Source organism: Sciurus carolinensis, chromosome 11, assembly GCF_902686445.1.
Source record: "Sciurus carolinensis chromosome 11, mSciCar1.2, whole genome shotgun sequence".
Classification (NCBI taxonomy): Eukaryota; Metazoa; Chordata; class Mammalia; order Rodentia; family Sciuridae; genus Sciurus; species Sciurus carolinensis.
The window spans coordinates 28,314,687-28,335,328 of record NC_062223.1 but is presented as its reverse complement, the minus strand read 5'-3'; the positions used below and the strand labels follow the sequence as shown (position 1 = coordinate 28,335,328).

The 20,642-nt window shown below is 36.2% G+C and overlaps 1 pseudogene; it reads right to left on the bottom strand.

The window, feature by feature from the left end:
* Positions 1–10,104: 10,104 nt before the first annotated feature.
* LOC124959349 (olfactory receptor 5D14-like) lies at positions 10,105–20,273 on the bottom strand (annotated as a pseudogene).
* Between the last annotated feature and the right edge of the window lie 369 nt (positions 20,274–20,642).

Genomic DNA, 20,642 nt, shown 5'->3' with positions numbered 1-20,642 from the left:
ATAAAATGATTTTTGAAATTAAATAATAGGAAGACCAGTAGAATAGAGGATGGGGATCAGTGGGAGGGAAGCAAATGCAGTGAGGTGAATTATGTATTTGCATGTATGAACATGTCACAAAGAATGTAACTATTATGGAAAATTAAAATGCATTAAAGGTAATAAAAATGAATCATTAAATAAAGTGAAACATTATATATCTTTCACAGGTATGCCATTAGGCTTGAAAAAGTCTTTGTGACAGCTTCTTGGATTTGAGAAAGTGAGTGTAAAGACAATTACATAAGACCCTCCAAAACCCACTGGTTAGAAACAGCAACCATACATTGGATGTGTCAACTGGATAATTTAATGCAGATCTGATCTGGATATGGCAGGTTATGACTTGGTTTGTGTATTTGTATAAGACATAAAATATTCCTAACACTACTACATTTAAAATGTTATTTTTTCATGTATGTGGTACTTAGGTTTGAAACCAGAACCTGCACAAACTGATATAACTGACACTTAGCTACATCCTCAGCCATATTTTACATATTATTTTGAAATGCGGTCCTATGAAGTTCACCAGGCTGACCTTGAACTTGTGTGATTGTCTTCCTGCAGTCTCCCAAGTAGCTGGAATTACAAGCATGTAGCATTGTGCCCAGGTCACAGGAATGATTTGATTCCTTTCTAAGAGTGTATATGAAAAAACATTTTTAGTACTGATAAAGTATGTAAAATTATATCACAATAAAAAATTACTGTATAAGCCCACATGAAAATATACCCCAGGTTATTTTTTCTCACTTAATAAATACATGGAAATTTATATTTTGCATTGTATTGATGAATATTTGGAATTTTATCTGGACACATTTAGTAAACAGAGGAAAAGGCAGAGAAAGTTATTCAAATAGAAGTAGTGATAAACTAAATTTTGATATTTTAATTAGTTATAATAATTAGGTGATATATGGTTTTTAAATTTATTTTGAAGATTATATACATAGTTTTTGATACATAAAATGAGATAAATGAAATTTTTCTTGAGAAGAATTAAGAGTTCATGCTCAGAACAGAAAGTTTCTGTAAAATCGAGAATATGTGTGATATCTTCAAAGACAGAATAACAGCTCAAAATACAAGCTAAGCAAGAACTCATCAATTCAATCATTTATGGCTTAACATAAGAGATTTTCTAAGAAGATCCAGATACAGTCTGAGCTTCTAGTGGGGTCCATTATAGGTTATCACACCAACATACAGAACTACTTATAATCTGTATGGCAATAGAACATCTTTAATTCAAATTTCTATTCATACAGTGGAAATCATTTACAATACACACCACACATAGACACATAGGCATACATACACAAATGTGTCATATTAACTCAATAAAATATATTTTAGACCTTTGACTCAGTATTGCATTCTTACCTCCTTGGTATTCTGTTGATACGGTTTTTTTCTGACTGAAACTCCATCATCAATAAACTATATCTCCAAATTCCTACCTTTCTCTTATTTTGGACAAGTTCACATGATGCTTATTTTACAAAAACATTCCTTTCAAATTACTTGGTGCATTTAAACATTCCCATCTCTGAAGTTCCCCATGAGTGTTAATATTATCTGTTTTATGAATTGGCCACTTACTGCATAGGTTTTCTGAGAATGTAGTTCATGTCAGATATCTTGTAAGAAATAAATACAGAGGTAATATTTCTTAAGTTACAAACCATATCCTATATGATATGTATGTTTTCTTTAATCTTCAGAGTATGATTGTAAGTGATCTCTTTATTCCAATTTTTTAGGTAAAATAAGAAAAATGAGAAAGATTACTGATGATTTCAAGCAATAAAAAGAGCAAAGTTTATTCCCTTGTAGGAAAAATCCATTTCAATTTCATTGTACAATATTAACTCTATTCATTTTAATGCTATCCTTAAAACCAACTTTCATGAACACGATTTAAATATTAGGAGCAAATTCCATGCTAATATGATGCTCAAAAAGAAGAGACTTTACTGCCCAATACTTTGCTGACAGTGTCCTTGACATCCTTATTTCTCAGGCTGTAGATGAGGGGGTTCAACATGGGTATCACCACTGTGTAAAACACAGAGGCCACTTTGACTGTGTGCCTGGAGTTCTTGGAGTTGGGCACACAGTAGAGGAACAGGATGGTGACATGGAAGATGGAGATGGCCGTCAGGTGAGAGGCACAGGTGGAGAAGGCCTTGTGACGCCCTCTGGCTGATGGCATCTTGAGGATGGTAACCAGGATGAACACATAAGATGTGAGGATGATGAGCAGGGTGCTGACTCCTTTGAATGTGGCAAAAACAATAGAGCAGCAAGAGATGATATACATAATTATAATATAATATAATATATATATATATTAAATTTAATATAATTAAATTTCTCTTGTATGAATTTACAATTTTCAATGATGGTTGACAGTTTATGTGAAGATTTATTAAAATGACCATTAATAAGTTGATCTGTTTTCATATTTGTAAATGAATAGCAGAAATCCACAAAAGAGAGGTGGCTGAGGAAAAAGTACATGGGGGTGTGCAGCTTGGGATTAATTTTGATTACGGCCATCATCCCAATATTCCCTACCACCGTGACACTGTAGATAGTCAAAAAAACCACGAACAGTGGGACTTTTAGTTCTGGATAATCTGAGAACCCTAGGAGGGTGAATGTGACCCCACTTTTATTTCTGTTTGTGAATACCATGTTTCTCTAGGTTGGAATCTGAGAGTTAATCCTGAAAACATAATGTTAAGAAGAGTGAGAACAGATGCAGTGGGTTTAACTGCCCTTTCCAAGTTCATGAAGTATATCTTTCAGAATCTGGGTATTTATTTATATGACATAGACAAAATGTATACAATTTAAAAGCATCACACCCTTTTTATCATTAAAAACATGATTATTGAATTAAATTATGAGTTATAAAAATAATTTTTAATATTTACAAATATGAAAAACAGATCAACTTATTAATGGTCACTTTAATAAATCTTCACATAAAACTGTCAACCGTCATTGAAAATTGTAAATTCATACAAGAGAAATTTAATTATCAAGGGATGAATGATGATCTCTTTCTTTTATCAATAATCATGTTTTCAACTAGTGAGCAACTGGAGATTCTAATCCTATAGGAAGTAGTTCTGTGACAACCTGTATGCACTAGAAATGTACCCAAAAACAGGATCAAGATAAGTCACAAGGGGGAAGGAGGTAATTTTCTCAACCAGGAAATAATTAACTAAAATAAAACACTGACATAGAAATATCCCTTTCCTGGATATCATGCTCACTGACTCTCTTTTCTCTTTCTCTACCTGTAAGATACCCTGTATTTTCATTCTGTCCCTATCTTACCTGTTAAAGAGGAGGATTAACAATTTTAGTTAGTACTATACTGTGAATACATGTCATAAGGGATGGGGAGGGTAATATAAAAGAAACATATTTCTGTTATTGCTACACAAAACCCTCTCAGGTCTATCCATGCCAGCAACCTTTCTTTGTATTTGTAGAAAAGTTATTGCAGTCACACATTATAAGAAATATTTATCATATAGTCCATCAATAAAGATATCTCATCATATGCAATATTGAGATATGCCATATTTGTTCCTGTACTTATAAATTTACCTATTAAAGACAACCCAGAAACCAGTCTAATTAGCACATATTTTCTTACTACCACATTTTATTTATCTAAAGAATTTCAAATTTTATTCAAAATATTTTGACATTTAATGAAATGAATCTTATCACAAATGATATCATTAAATCCCTGGAAAAAAATTTTTATTAACTTTTACTCCAGGCAAAAATGATAGCTGAAATATCTCTCCCAGCATTTTTTCCCAATTGTGGTTTTTATTTTTGCTGTCAATGGATACACTCTTGTAACCTTAATCAAATAGTGTTCTTTATTTTTTTACTAGTCTTTTTCACTTTAGTTAAATATTCTATCTTGACAACTCCTTCAGAATTTGCAAAAATGAGACAACACATAACACCAAATCCTCAGAGATTTTTTTCCCTTCCCTGGTAACTTTTTTTTTTTTTTTGTGATACTGTTGAGGTGCTTAACTGAGCTAGCTCTCTAATATGAACCTTTGCAGAAAGAGTACACTCACTGTTCTTGGTTCACTCATATCTATATCTTCAAAAAATTTCTAGTTTTAACAGGGTCAGTTTCCCATAATAAAATTTAAATCCATCTGTCTTTTGAATGTTAAAACAAACCTGCTGATGGCTAAGGCAGGAGCTCTCCTGGTTGGGGTGATGAAGTATTCTTATATGTACAGTTAAACTTGGAGGTAAGAACCCTAGAGACTATCAACTGCTTCATTCTCTTGCAGGTCACACATGAACAATTAAATTACTCACTTCAATTTGATGCATTTTAAACACCTGAGAAAACTTAGAGAAAATATAGCAGCCTCGGGACCTTTTCATATATAATATATATTGAATTCACCTTTCCCATATCCTGATCACTGCCATATGCTGCATAAATTTCATGAACTTTATGTGCCATAAATTCCATTTATGAAAATACATGTAAGAATCCTCATTTCTGGAGAGTGATGACGGAGAATGGAACAGCAGTGACTGAAATTGGGAGTCTCCAATGACCTCATGGCTGTGGTGGGCTTGCTGCCTGGGAAAGAATTTGGGCAGGGGCATAGGATGCCTAGCTGCTGTGGTAAAGCCCTGGCTGAGGAGGCTCTGCCCAAGAACTGCATTAGCTTTGACCTTGATCTCAGGCACATAGCTCCTGGGGACAGATGAATTCTCCTGCCAGACATCCACAGTGTTTCACCATTTCACTAAATATAAATAAAGATTGATGGAGTAACTCTTTAGATCTGCTTCTCCACCAGAGAGCAGCACTTTACCAACTCCAGTTTAATCTTCACAGTCTGTGTGTGTGAGTCTTTATTTTTCAAATCCTCCTTCACCCCTCATGAGAACTGCAAGTTTGGCCACGCAGTTAGCAACACTCATTATCAATAATTTGCTAATATTCATGAGGCTTAAATGCTTTTCTACCATTTTAAGGAATTTGTTCATATTGGAAAAGTGTGAGTACCCAACTTTTCAGGTTGTAATGCTCCGTTGAAAGTTAATCCAGAAAGTTGTACAAAGGTCAACATTCAAATGGATAAATGATCAAGTCCTTGTTAAATCTTGGCCATTTGTTATTCCTTTCCTCAACTGTTATGGTTCAAATGTGGAGTGTGCTCAAAAGGTTATGTGTGACACAATGTCAAACTTTTCAAAGGTGAAAACATTAGATCATGAGAGATGTTATTTAAATGGTGGTTAATCCACTGATATGGATTAACTGGGCAGTAAGAGTAAACAGATATGGTGTGGCTAGAGGAAGGGGGTCAGTGGGGTGGTCCCTGGGAGTCTACATTTTGTCTTAGGTGAGCAGAGCTCTCTGCTTCCTGGGTTTCTTGTTCTGAGATCCTTCCCTCTCCTGTGCCCTATCACCATGATTTCTTGCCTTATGTTAGGCCCTCAGTGCAGAGTTGGCCAACCATGGACTGATCCTCTGAAACCACAACCCTAATAAACTTTTCATCCTGTAAGTTTTCCTTATAGGTCACAGTGTACTAAAAGCTAACTAATGCACCATATGCCCTGCAGAGATGCTGACCTCCTCATTGTTTCTTAAATAAAAGCACACTCCTTCATTGTTGCCTATTATACTCCCTCTGACTGGAATACTTTCCTTTAAATTTCTGTACATACAGTTTTTACAGTGAAATGATATATGAATACACTATTATACTGAAGGCATTACCCTATTTCTCAATATTACCATTTAAAGTACTTAGTACAGGAAAATATATTTCTTAAATCATTTTGTACTTCAGTTTTAATATACTTAGTTTTAGTTTTGTTTCCCTGCTAAACTAAATTTACTGTGAAAGTGAGAAATGCATTGTTGAGTTCAGTGATATATTATAAGCTGCTAGACTAATAACTAGCACAAAGTGTACCATGAATAATTATTGAATAATAAATACAACCTTTCATGCAACTGGGGTAGATCAAACTTACCAGAATTGTGGGAATGTAGAGGGCAGAGAGAAGAGAGTTCCCAAAAAGAAATTCTGAATACTTCTACATGAAATGATTATTTAAAGTAAATATATGCAATTATAAATTACTTATTATAAGGTGGAGAGTCAAAATTTAAAAAAAAAAAACTTCTATATTGATATTTCTATTTCTCTCCAATATTCAAGTAATAAATTAATCAAGTAATAAATTAATCAAGTTCCTTATGATAGAAATATTTTATCTTCAAAATAACATGTAGGATTTATGTTATCTTTCAATTAAAGTTGTACCTGCAGGTAATATAGGCATGCTTACTGGAACTTAAGTTTCGTCTGCAGAAAGGAGCCATCTTAAGTTTGGGAACTCTGTGGTCAGAATGGAGCCATGTTTAAAATTCCCTGACAAGTGTCCAATCACAACTGAAGCCCTTTTTCAGGCTGGCCCCAATTTAATTAGCTAAACTTGTGGAGGTACATGGAACTATTCTTATCAGGAGCCAGGAATGATGGGAAATATCTCTTTAGGGATGAATATTGTCCTACTGCCTGCCTAGGTGTGCTTGCCCTCCAGATTCCCTTTGGGAGTTCACCCTTCTGCAGAAGTACAATCATTCTTTGCCAACACACTTCCCACCACCTGTATGATTTTTTGTGGCATCTCGGTATTTTTAAGAGATTTTCAGCATGGAGAAATTACTTGCAAATCTAAACTGATATCTCAATTATTCTCTTCTAGAAAAATCTTAAAATAACTTCATCAGAATATTTTCATGCCTATTCACTGAATAACCATGCTAGCATACCATTTATGTCCAAGGATATGCTATTGATGCAAGAATACAAAAATGGAATCTCACTGAAACATTCCTCTCCAAAGATATCTAATCCTTCTGTAGTAATAAGCAAAACCATTGAGCACAGATTGTTTTAAGTGTATGAATTTCACAATCAGGATTACAACATTTATTATTTCATGATCACTGTTTTCTGGTACAGGAATCAGAGAAAGGAGATTGAGTTCACATTGAAGATCTGTAATTACTCATTTAATTTTTCATTGAACTTTTCATTAAATAAATATTTAAGACAGACTTACAAGCCAGATCCTGTTTGAAAAATTAGTGAGATAGTGTTCCTGTGCTCATCAAAGTTATATTTAAAGTAGGATGTAGAAATAAATAAATATGTGATCATTTCCCTTAGTGCTAAAATACATACTAACTTTGTTGTCATTTTAATGAGAAAGGTCAGGCAAGCCCATAGGACAGTGCCTTTGTGCAGGAGAAGAGTTTCTAGTTTGTTATAAAGAGAAGAACAAATCCATTTATTTTGAAATAGAAGGTCTTTTGTTGATGTATTTTAACAACTCTGGAGTAAGTGAGCCTGCTGTGCCTTTCCTGAATCCCTTTGTAAATATATGACAAGGACAATACAGGATATATCTGTGTTTGTCCTTTGAGGCTGCATTTATACCACTAAGTTAGTTTTTCACAGGACATTGAAGAAATATTGCATGGCATTAGTAGACTTCTATTGTGGTACACTTTTGTTAATCCATTACTGGTAAAAAATTCAGATCAGCAGAAATAATCTGCAATTATAAAACCAGAAACAGTATATCAATGTTACAGTAAAACTTTCAGTCATTTGAAGACTTCCAAGGAAATGACAGTAAAATACTGTTGTCAATACCGCAAGCCCCAAAGGAGGAACTATGGGAATTGTTGAAGAATGGATTAATTTTCCCTGTCCTGAATGTATTTCTTGAGCATTCCTATATGAAGCCTATGTGAAATGAACTTTGCATGTAGGACAGTGAGCGCCTGAAGTCTTATAAGCTTGGATGATTTAATTTAAAAATTGGATCATTTAAATCACAGTCCATATTGCATTAAATAATATTTCTTTATCAATTTATCTCACTAAGAAGACTAAATCAACCAGTTTGGTGGCACAGTCTTGTAATGCCAGCTGCTGAGGAGGCTGAGGCAGTTGGATTACAAATTGAAAGTGAGCATCAGCAACCTAGTAAGGATCTATGCAATTTGTGAGGCCCTGTCTTTTAAAAAAAAAAAAAAAATGGTCCTGTGGAGGGGTCCTGGGGAGGTGCCTCTTGGTTAAACATGTGGTACCAAAATATAAGAAAACAAAAGGACTTAATCAATGATAGCTTATGAAAAAGTGTAACCATTCACAGAAATAGACATTTGATTGAATACTCACACCACCTGGCTGGGATGTAGGTCACGGGCGGGTATGTGTGTAGCCTGGCAAGGACTGGGGTTCATTCTCTACCCCAAACCAAACCAAACCAGAACAAATGTACAAAAATAGCTCCTGTCAAAGTTGAACTTACCAAATATAAAAATACCATCTTAATAATACTCAAATTCAAACCATTTGAATTCTCTACTTGTCCAAAATATATTTATTTCCTGTTAGGTGAAAAAAGTCAAATTTGATTGTCACCATTATGTCCCTTTATCATGTCACCAATCTGTGTGCAAGAGTTTGTGTGTGTGTGTGTGTATGCATGTTCATGAGTTTTGTGGGAGGTGGGAAATGGACCATTTGTGGAGTGCTGCTTTCTCTGTATTTAGCTAACTGCTATATTTTATGTCATTGAATTGTTCCTGCGCCTATTCTTTTAAGGGTATTCAGATAAAATATCTTTACTCGTTCAGATTCACTCTTGGTTTCTTTTCAGCAAGAATTCTGGCAGTTGGTTCTGAGCAGTGCAAGGTACACCCCTTTGGGAACCAACTTTTAACTGGTTCTTTGGCTAGCAGTAATAAATCATCCCTACCCATGGTTCAGGTAGTGTCAGGCTGATTATTTCATTTTAAAATTATCCACATTATTTGCCTAATGATTTTAATATCCATTGAAATCATCACCATGGTCTTTATTTTCCCAAATTAATAGTCCTAAAGTTGTGATTTTCTAATTTCATGCTTTTTCCAACCATTATTTCTTCTGAATGACCTCATTGTTAACTGTTAAATGACTTTAAAATGTAATCCATACAGGAAAGATTCACTGAATACATTTTCTTTATTTAACAACTTTCAGAGTAATGAATTGCTATCGCACCAACTTTCATAATAACAAAATGATTCCTTCCTTCCATACAATCTATATGGACTATAGTAGAAACTGCTAGTAGAGATTCCTAGGTATGATAATTCAGGGAATGCAACCTTTTGGCTAATAATATCAGTGTGCTATCTAGAAATATTGAAAAGATTCTCATTTAGTCTTTTCTGAAAGACAAGATTAATTCTTATGCCCTCTTCCACTAAGAGTCTCAGCAGTGCTGTACAGAAAGAGCACTAGATTTGTAGTCAGAGAAAGAATTCAGTTCCTGTACCAAGTCACATTAGTCATTTCTCAATTAGTTCCTTCCAGGTAGCCATCTACGCAACAGATGTAATCGTTCTTATCATGTGTATCAACAGAAGATGACTCTTTCAAGTGCCAGATCTTACACTTAGAAATTTCACAGAACCAAGGAATGAAGGTAACAGGAAGGAATGTTTTTTTATTTTGGTATTTTTTGTTTTGTTTCATTTTGTTTTAATCACAGAGCATATCCGCCTTTATCTCCCAACACTGACACAATACTTCTGTGACACAACCCAAATGACCTTAAAAGTCAGGCACTCATTGGCATACAAATGAACCAATCAGAAAAAAAAAAAAAAATTCTTAGAGTGACTGTAGCCCCCATACTACATGATTGATCATGTTTTGTGCCTATTTTATATCTGAGTTCAGAGACTTCAAAGAAGTAGTTGTTTAATGGATCAAAATTTTATGGAATTCATCTCAGTATTAAACTTCTTTGGTTTCTTCATGGGATTTGAATTCATTAGTCCATGCTTCCCAATCACCTATACAAACCTCACAGAAACACATGCTATAGGTTTAGAAACATGTTAGGTTCTGTTCTGTTCTGTTATTCATTAGGATGAAACCATCTCTTGCAACTGCTTCAGTGAAACAGGACTTTTTTGTCTACCAACTTCCAGACAGCCTCTTTGACATCTTTGTTCCTCAGGCTGTAGATTAGGGGCTTCAGCATGGGGTTGATGACCGTGTAAAACACAGAAGCCACTTTGACAGTTTGCCTGGAGTTTTTGGAGTTGGGCACACAGTAGAGGGAAAGGATGGTCCCGTGGAAGATGGTGATGGCGGTCAGGTGGGAGGCACAGGTGGAGAAGGCTTTGTGACGCCCACTGGCAGAACGAGATTTTCAACACAGTCTCAACAATAAACACATAGGAGGTGAGGATGATCAGTAGGGTACTCACCTCATTGAAGGTGGCAAAGCCAAAGAGCAGCAGGTGGGGGAGGTGGATGTCAGAGCTGGAGACAGCAATGAGGGCCGTGTACTCACAGAAAAAGTGGTTGATGACATTAAATCCAGAAAAACTCAGTCGAAGAACATAGCACAGGAGCACCAAGGGACCAAACATACCCCAGATATATGACCCTGCCACCAGCAGGGCACAGAGTTTCTGTGACATGACTACTATATACAGCAGGGGATTACAGATGGCCACAAAGCAGTCATAGGCCAGCACTGCCAATAAGAAAGACTCAGTCACCACAGCTGTGCAGGACAGGAAGTACTGCAGCATGCAGCTGGAGTAGAAGATGCTTTTATCTGCCAAGACCAGGTTCTCCAGCAGCTTGGGGGTGATGATGGAGGAGTAACAGAAGTCAACGAAAGAGAGGTGACTGAGGAAGAAGTACATGGGCGTGTGAAATTTGGGGTTGATCTTGATGATCACGATCATCCCAAGGTTTCCCACAACGGTGATAATGTACACGAGCAGAAACACGAGAAAGAGAGGAACCTGAAGCTCTGGGTGGTCTGTGAAGCCTAAGAGGGCGAAGATTGTCTCCACACTCAGATTTCTTACTGCCATCACTGTAGCTCCTTTAGGAGGGAGAGTGTGGTCGAAGACACTTGCTCCTGTCAAATATGAGATGTGTGGAGGTGAGTGACCATTATGTCATGACTGTCTCTGAGCATGAACGGCACAGAACTGATGGAAATGGGCATAAATACACAAACCAGCGAAGGGTCTGTGAGAAAGTATGAATTATTTGTGTCAAAATATAATATACATTTCAACTGTATTTTGTTTATTTGCACAAATCAATTAAAGCCAGTGAAAGAATATACTCTACTCTTAAAGAAACTATTTAGGGGAACATAGATAAACAGGAACAATCCCATGTCAGCAACTTTTGCCCATGGTAAGTTTACTTCCTTAATGAATATCTTACTTGCTAAGTGATCCAGGAGAAGGATGGCCCACTTTCCACCTGAGAGGAACATACACCTTATTAGGGACCTATGGCCTATGTGTTAGCTTCCATTTTAGCTCAGACACCAAAGAAACATTTTGTTAATATCTCAAGATGTATTCAGTAGGAGATCTCTCAAAATTAACTAATTTTCATTCTTATAGCAGCCTTGTATACCAGTTTATGGTACATATGCGAGAGTATAGCAAGTTCATTCTTTTCTTTCTGAAACGGTTGTCAGTGGAACTGAAGCCAAAAATTTACATGAGTTTCAAATTTTTTCATGCATGAGAGTTGAATTGCATTGATATCAACTTAGAATAAAAAGAAAAAGTCAAAGAGAATCCCAGTTATAATATTAGGAAAATAATATTTTCACAATTTCCTAAGAAACCTGAATAAACTTACCTACCACAGAGAAACAGGCCACCTGCCCTCCTGTTTCTCTGTAGGATAAGTAAAACTGGGACATCAAAGACCTCATATCTAACTCTATAACTCTGGGGACTATTACTCTAGAGAATCAATGGCAAATTATTCCTTACAAATATCCAAACAGTTAATTAAGGCAAATTCCAGGTCTCTTATACCATCCTTAAAAACTGGACTTTTCTTGAAATTACAAAGAAATATTGCATCAAGATGTTAACTATGATACTTTGTTTATATATAATTAAAATGCTCTCTATAATTAACAAAATAAAGATGAAATACTACCTTGTCTACTTAAAAATCAGTGCATCTCTTCAGATTTTGAAGGAAACATTTAACAGATTCAGCAGGTTATTCTAGCCAGCCTACAAAACTCACCAAAATGTGATCTCTTTGGTGTGGGTCCCATAACAAGAGAAAACTCTGTAACAAGTCCAACCCACCATACAGGCTCTTAAGTTATTTAAGCCGCATAACTCGGTGTATACGATTGTCCTTGAAGAGTGAATGGCAAATAGAGGTTTTCTGAATGTTGCATAGGCCACATAATCAATTACAGATCAGACGTTAAGAGTTTTAAGGAAAATCAGTAACATCCTCCAAATAATTATTCAGTATTTGAGAAATAGCCTCTGTCATTTTAACAGATCCCGGGGTGAAACAATGATTGGCAAGTGTTCCCAAGTTACCGGGCAACCTGCACTTCCCATTTCAAAGAGGGTATTGGTGACCCTACCAGTCTATCACATTAGGCATGGCAAGCAGTCAACCACAGTCCTCTTCCTGATGTCACAATAGAATGTGGAAACCATATCCAGGGTTTGCACTCTTGCCTCTTGCTTCCTTCTGCTCAGCCTGAACTCATAAGCTCAGGAGTTCATGACCTCACTTCCTTGACAATGCAATATGAAGACAATATTGAGACCTTCTTTTCAGATGATTCCCCATGAACCTACTGACACAACCGAGATAGCTGCAGCAGCACCCTCAGCTGCTCTGCAGTGGCCCTGAAGGACAGTAATGAAAAAAAAAATACTTACATTAAGAACCAGAAATCTAAAATGGGGGTCATCTTTTCAAATTGGGTTCAGACAAGTTCCATGGCAATATTTTAGAAGGATAGAATGAAAAAATTCAGAATACTATCCTCTGGAATGTGCTCTCTATAGGCTCAACATATATAGACTCTGCCACCAAAATGCATTGTGGTTTCTGTAATATTTTATGAGACCAGGATATATGAGCCCGGAGTGTAAAGGAAGTGGCTCTTCTACCTATTGATGATCCAGCTGCTGAAAATTGCTTCCTGTGAGTGAAGCCATGGACTCCCAGTATTTAGGAGGTCTCTTCTCTCTGGGACATGCTCCTGCTGGGAACACAGTAAGGCATGGAAGCAATAAATCAGAATTGTGACTTCCTTGACCACGAAAGTGTGGTAGGAGTACCTTGCAGATTCCAGGAGGAGGCAGCAGGATGTCTTGTGGCTTCTACTTTCACTCTCTTTAAACTCTGAGAGCACCACAGTAAGGAGGCCAGTGGAACTTACAAGCAGGTAAGTGGCTGCTGGAGAGCACAGAGGCAGCACCGCCAACAGTCCAGCACCAGTTCACCTGACATGAGCCGAATGCCGTCTTGGGGTGACAAAGTGTGAGCACGGGCTGTGTTCCCATAAGTGCAGCAAGTGTGCAGGCACCCTAGTGCTACAGACAGAAGATCTAACCAGTCAGCTTGCAGAATGGCAAGAAGAAATACTTTTAGTTACTGAGTTCTGTTTATTTTTCACCCTCATCAAATAATAACTGAAATTTATTTATTAGAGGACTTTCACAAAAGTGTGACTGCCCAGAGAAAGAAAAAAGAAGCAGGGCATCCACTGGATAGGAGAGAGGAAAGCAGGAGAGGTCACAGGGGGAAATTCTAAGTTACTCTGGTAATATGGTGGCCACTTATCACAGGCAGCTTTTGATATCTTGTAAAGTGACAACTCTGAACTCAGGCACTACATACTTGCTTTCAAAAACATAGTAAGGAAAAGGTAATGTAAAATTTGCAATTTATTTTCTGATTTTATGTTGACATAATATTTACAAATATTAGGTTGAATAAATGTATCATTAAAGTTAAACATAATTAAAATATATGCTAAGGTACATTTCAATGAATTCATTGGTTTAAAAAATATAATAATGTTCATGAGGCAGATTTTCAAAAGCATCAAGTGTATTGGATGATCATGTGTACCCACACACTCACACATGTAAATTTACATATTCAAGTATACGGATTGAGAAACAGGAATCAGAATGTAAAGAAGACTATGCAAAACCATTTCTTGTTCATTAGAAAATTATGGAAAACTAAGATATAATTTTATAAAACTGAGATTAAACAAATAACCTAATAACTTATACCTTTAACACATCATAATGTGTGTACTGATGTGTTTTGTATTTTCTATAAATAATATGTTGGCCAGAGATGTGTGTGTGTGGTGTGTGTGTGGTGTGTGTGTGTGGGTGGTGGGTGGTGTGTGTGTGTGTGTGTATGTGTATGTGTGAAAGGGGGGGCGAGAGAGAGAGGAGAGAGAGAGAGGAGAGAGAGAGAGAGAGAGAGGTATTTAAACCAACCAAAACATAAAAGAACTCAAAGCAAGCCCTCTGTGTTGGTAGGTTCTTGAGCAATGGAACCATTCATAGTTCCTTTCCATCTTAGTGGAATCAGAAAATAACACAATATTAGTTATCACTACCTTCATAGATGAACTCCCTGTTATTTATTCTTTCATCTAATTTGCACAATACATCCAAGAGCTAATACATTTTACTTTGCATGCAGCTCAAAATTTTTTTTTGCCAGCTCAATGAAAACTTATCTTGCTTTCTATTTGTTTCTGTTATTTTTTAATTACTTGTATGCTTTGAATAATATTCCACCATACTTATTTTACATGTCAAACAAAGTTTTAAGCATTTTCTGATTGATGATATTAATTGAGCAATTAGACTTCTCTGCCAGTTTTCTGTCATGGTCTGATGACTCCTCTCTGGTATAACTACTGCCTGGTGCTCTTCACAGGAACAGGGACTTGCTCCACACCTCTTCAAGAGGCCATTCTCCACTTTCTTCATGTTTTTCCTAGGTGGAGGTCAGACGAAGTAGTGGAGAACTATTTTTAAAATCCTGTCATGGAGTGGTAGGAGCAGACACTCTTCATGTCATTCAGGTTACCTTAGATTGGCTTCTGTTCTTACCTTATTCTCTGCAGTTAGTGGGATCATCAATGTCTTGATTAGTGCTTCTATTTACTAACATTTACTAACTTCTACCTTTTAGAAGTTTAATTAAAAGAAAATGCTTACACAGTTGCCATGCTACACCAAACAGCACATCTAGGCCTGTGATCTGTTTCCTGATATTTATCTTTTATTCATTGCCTATTTTATATCCTAGCATGTTATATATTTGATGTAAATATTCTGTTGACCTTTAGGACATTGTTAAACTCATCCAAATAGCTTCAGATTTTTAACTTGAACCAATTTTGTTGAATTAAAAAGCTCTCAGCCATTGCTTCTTCACTTGGATTTTCAATTCAGTCCCTAAGATACCTCCTTCCAGGGTGCAGTGGAGTCTCTGAGTGCTTATACCCATGTTGAACTCGACACACATTTAACAAGAGGTATGAAACTTTGAGTTAGTCTGCACAGAAGTTAGTAAACTCCAAAACATTTTAGCACTACATGCAATTTGAGTAAATATATTCTTGTGAAATCCTGTATATTTCTATTCAAATATCTCCTTTTTACAGAACCCTTCTCTGAAAATCTAACAAATTGTTATTCTCTTACCTAATTTATGTACTTTCAAAACTGTAAAAAATATTTTAATACATATAATAATTTAATTGACAATTACTGATTTTGATTACCTTGTGTCTGACAGACTTTCTGCTGATTGGATAATATATCGTGCTATTAATAATCACACTCAGTTTATTCTAACTTTTTTTTCTATGTTGTCCTTTATCATCTTCTTTCTTATTGTATTCACAACCCCAAGATCAAAAGAAATTCATCCTCTCTCCATATACATGCAATGTATCACAAAGACTTAACAAACTAGTTTATTGTCAAGGATATTCATTAATAATGCTCAATTTGTCATAAATGTGCCAGAAGAGGAAAATCATGTTTCTCAATCTTCAATAACAAAATGTCACACCCCCAACTCTGCCACACACACAGAAGCACAGGGTTTAGTAGTGGAATTAAGACTGAGGATTCCCATTTTGTTTCCCAGAGTGAACCAATCTTCAGTTGCATATCTGGAGAATGTGTAATACAGTATAACAGTATTGCCCAGAATCATGGTGATGTGTGTGTTATCCCTGCATTACAACTAAAATATAAGTGATGGACCTATCAGATTTATGCTTTAAAATGATCTACTATCATATAAAAGGTTTGGTGACATATATTTATAGCAAAATGAAGTTAAAGGTTTTATTTGCCATGAATAGAATTAAATATAATTAATATTTAATTATTAAGATTCTGCAGAGTAACATTTCAGATGTGTGCACAGGACATATCCTGAGAGGCCTTGGCAACACAAAGTGTAATTAGTAAGGGAAAAGACAGATCAAATTTTGATCTTTTTTCAGAGTCAGAAAATCTCTAGTTTAAACCAAACCTGTGAATAATGGTCAGAGGAATATTTGATCAAAACAAGTATCAATCATGCCTAATTATCTAGCAAACAAAGTCATTCCATGAAGATTTAATGTGCAATCAACTAAAATGTGCAAAGTTTATACAAAACTGATTCTTAACTTTATTATACTATCTGCTCTATTAGTAGTAGAACTCACAATCAACTTTGACACTTGCTTTTTAAAAATAATAGTTTCTGCTTTTTCCCCCCTCTTGATCATTCTCAGGAACTTCAAATAAATGCAATGTTTATTTATTGTTTGATTTTACAGTGCAAGCTACTACTGAGCTCATCCTCAGCCCAAATCAACATTTTGGTTGATAGTGAGATTTAAGTCTAACATCATTTCCTGTAGCCATAACAAAGTACAGCAGGCTGTGTCAAGAGAAAGGAAGAATTTAGTAAACTTTTAAGACAAGTGTTCAAGATGCTCATTAGTACACACATTCTTCCACATACACATATCCTATTCACTCTGATGCTCTCTGTATGTGCGGATTTCCACTGTAACCCTTACATTCTCATTGCTAAAATGGATTTAAAGATCCCTCTTTACTCCTTGACTGATAGCTAAAATTCCAATCTGGTTCCTTCTTCACATGACCCTCTTCCTCAAGTGTCTGTATTTTCCTTTATTATCTCTTATAAGAACAATCTTGCTTGGATTTAGGTTCCCCAATCCTCTGTGTCTCATTTGATCCTTACCTGAATTATAACTGCAAAGATGCTATTTCCAAATATGTCACATCAGTGGTTCTGAGTGGATATTTTAGAGGACACTATTCAACTTGTAACACCATTTAATTCAACAGAGCTATTTTGCTTAACAATTGAAATGCAACAAAAACCAAATGGGTCAAATAATTGTCTTAAAACATAGATTTGAAAACTCTAAGTAGTGAAGTGAATAAATCAGTTCAAATCAGTGTGAGAACCACTGAAAAAACTTCAGGATGGTAAATCAAATTCCTTTGGAATATAAATCTTCAACAGAATAGTTTGGAGTGATTCATCAGCTTCCTAAAGCTCTCCTTCACAGCTTAGTTCCTGAGGCTGTAGATCAAAGGGATTTAGCATGGGATGACCACTGTGTAAAAGACAGAACCTACTTCGACAATGAGACCATGAGTTTTTGGAGTTGGGTACACAATAAGGAACAAGACAGTCCCATGAAAATGGTGATGGGAGTCAGATGGGAGGTTGCAGGTTGAGAAGGCTTTTTGGCATCCACCAGTGGAGGGACATTTTCACTGACAGTGACAAAGATGGATATATAAGTACTGAGGATGATGAAGAGGCTGCTCACCTCATCAAATACTGGTGATGATGAAACAAAGCATTTGACTGACAGGAGGGGTCTGAGCAGGAGACAGGAGACCATGGCAGAGTGCTCCAGACAAAATTACTGATGACATTAGATCCACAGAAGGATAATGCCAATACAAAATAGGTGAGTGTCAGGGAGGAGACTATACCCCATGTGTAGGTTCCAGCCACTAATGATGCACACAGCTTCTGGGACATGATGACTGTGTAGAGGAGCGGTGACAAAACTGTCACAAACCAGTCATAGGACATCACTGCCAACATGAAGGATTTCCGCCAGCTACAAATATGCAAGCCAAGAAGAATTGGTGTGATGCATCCTGTAAAGGAGATGGTTCTGTCTTCCATAACCAGGTTCTCCAGAAGTTTGGGGTCACCAGTAGTGGAATACCAGAAATCATAAAGGACAAGTGGCTAAGAAAAAAGTACATAGGGGTGTGAAGTTTGGGATTGATTCATGATGATCCAGGATCATGCTCAGATTTCTGACAGCTGTGACTGTATAGATGATCAGGAACACCAGGAACAGGGGCACCTGAAGGTCTGGGAACTCTGAGAAGCCGAAGAAGGATGAAGGTGACTTCAGAAAGTCTGATTTGCCATCAGTCAACAGCATGACTTGTTGAGGAAGAAAAATCTGAAAATAAGAATAAAAGTATAAATGATCTAGTAGTCATAGAATATTTACCACATATAAGGCAATGTTCCAAAAACATTAAAAATATTTATCTAGCTCTCCAAATAAGACAATGAATTATAAACAAGTAGCTCCACATAAATATGAGGAAAATGGGGCATATACAAAATGTGGCACTTGTTCACATTTAGACAGGCTTAATACCTATGAGCTGAGTTCTGGAGCAGATCCTCAGTGGCAGAAGTTAAGTGAAGCCATTTCCTTTAGAAGATAGAGAAACTTTATGCAGGTGTTATAGAAAACATGTTCCAGAGTTACTCATTAATTTTACTAGAATGAATGTAGCAATGACTGTGCATTTAATGCTAAAATGTATAAAGGAAGTATTGGAGAGGAAAAGCAGAGAGGGCCAATCAGACCAGGGATGCTCCGTCTGAGGTCCTAAGTCTTTAGGAGTTGCCCCAGCAATCTATGAGGCATAAAACATGTGGACATTAAAGAAAACCAGCTCTCTGTTGATACCCTCCCTGTGTCACTACACTTGCTCTCAGTGTTCTAGAATAAGGTAGCAACCTGGTAAAAAGAGGAGGACATATTTTGATGCATTGCTTCACTCATTTTTTCTTTTCCTCCTCACAGGTTTTCTCATAGGCCCTGTTGCTTCTAAGGTACTCATCCAGATCCTTTTCATCTTTTTAAAACTTTTCATTAACTTTCAATCTACAACTTTACTAGTCCCATTATGTTATGAAATATTTGCAGAATCTCAGAATTTGAAATAAAAATAAAATGCATTTTCCCCAAGTCATCTGTGTTCTTCAGAACAGGCTGGAAAATATGGTAAGAGCAACCGAAGGCTAGGTAACTACCCTCACCCTCTCTGGCACGGGAACATTTTCACTCTATTATTGAAGAAGGGTTTGATTGAAGATACATCAGTGATCATCTTAGGAGTTTTCAGTGATGTAATCATTGTTATATTTGTATATGTTATTTTCAGAAAGCAAAAGGTGTTCTGTTGCAGGGAGTTCATAATCACAAAATTCCCTATTCATTTCATCATCATATAAAAAACAAATTGAGCCATTAATAAGTGCAACTCTGAAATGTTCAAGTGAACATAAGATAATTAGTATGAATCCCATAAGCAGAAGACTCTAGTTTTAGTTTGGTACTACCAGCTCAAGGTAAAAAAGAACTTGCATCTCCTTTATAGCTAACGGCTATTTTTACAGTCAAAATGTACTTCCTTCATGAGGAAAAGATAAATCATCAGGAGAGTGCAAACAACTCACCACAGAACAGCACCACTAGAGAAGTCCAGACTTCAGAGATGGAGATTTAAAATCAATTTTAGGCTTTGGTATTTGCTGTGTTATCTCTTGTAACTCACTCAGATTTTCCTTCTTAGGGATAAAGCAAGACTAATAATGGAAAGATAATACTATTTTGAATATAAGCATTAATTAGGAAATGATGTTAATATGTTTATTTAATGTCTAACATTTATGCAACCCAGGAAATGGAGGTTCCCTCAGATTTTCCCATTTTAATTTAGTTCAGTGATGAACTGGTGCTGTTTTTCAAAGTTCATATTATTATGAAATACTGAAGAAACAGAGCAAACATCAATGAGGGCAACAATGAACACGGGAGTGCAGTTTAGTACTTCAAAGGCAAGTTGAACTGTTCAACACTCATTCCTGGTTCTCCCTCACCTCATAATTCACAGTCATCCTGCAAGAACATTTTCTGACTTCCCCTTTGTTTTCTCATGACAATCTGACTCTTTTTGGTTCTCCATTTCTCATCTTGGATTTTGCCTGGGAAGATTTACCAAACTGCAGTGTTCCCTGGTGGATTATGGGAGCAGAGGCTCAGTCTCCTCCCTGTAGTGCTTCCACCTGCCTATGGGAGCATCCTTTCCTCCATCCTCCATTCCTGTGGTTCTTAACAAGCTATGACTTCAAACATTTCAATTCCTCTCTATCACTTAGTTTATTCAATTTAAATTTGTCATTTTAATTTGACTTAAGACTATACCTAGCTATTCCCCAGTGTTCAACCTTCTTTAATCATGCCAATATTCTCAGTTTATTCCTTGG